The sequence below is a fragment of the Nematolebias whitei genome, chromosome 16, assembly GCF_014905685.2.
Source record: "Nematolebias whitei isolate Nwh7 chromosome 16, NemWhi1, whole genome shotgun sequence".
NCBI lineage: Eukaryota > Metazoa > Chordata > Actinopteri > Cyprinodontiformes > Rivulidae > Nematolebias > Nematolebias whitei.
In genome coordinates this window covers 985,101-985,497 of record NC_056513.1, presented here as the reverse complement: position 1 = coordinate 985,497, position 397 = coordinate 985,101, and positions in this window count along the sequence as shown.

Sequence of the window (397 nt, the reverse complement as noted above, 5' to 3'; positions counted from 1 at the left end):
AATAAACTGTACTAATAAACTGTACTAATAAGTACTAATAAACAGTATTAATAAGTACTAATAAACAGTACTACTAAACAGTATTAGTAAGAGCCAACATATAAACTAAGAATACACTAGTAGTACAAAAACAACAGACCGAACAACAGCAGCACGAACATGAGTCTGTGTGAGCAGATTAGTATGGATGAATACAGCAGCGTGAAATAAATCAGCAGCATGAGATCAGCAACAAATATCACCGATCAAAGTGACATTACAGTGATTTTTTCACAGTGATAATCCTGATTATGGACTCATGAGACTAACAGTTTCAGGTGGAAGCTTTGAATTTAGGACTAACTGCAACAAACACTAGGAACCCAGATGAAATGAACTGTAATGAACACTAGGAACC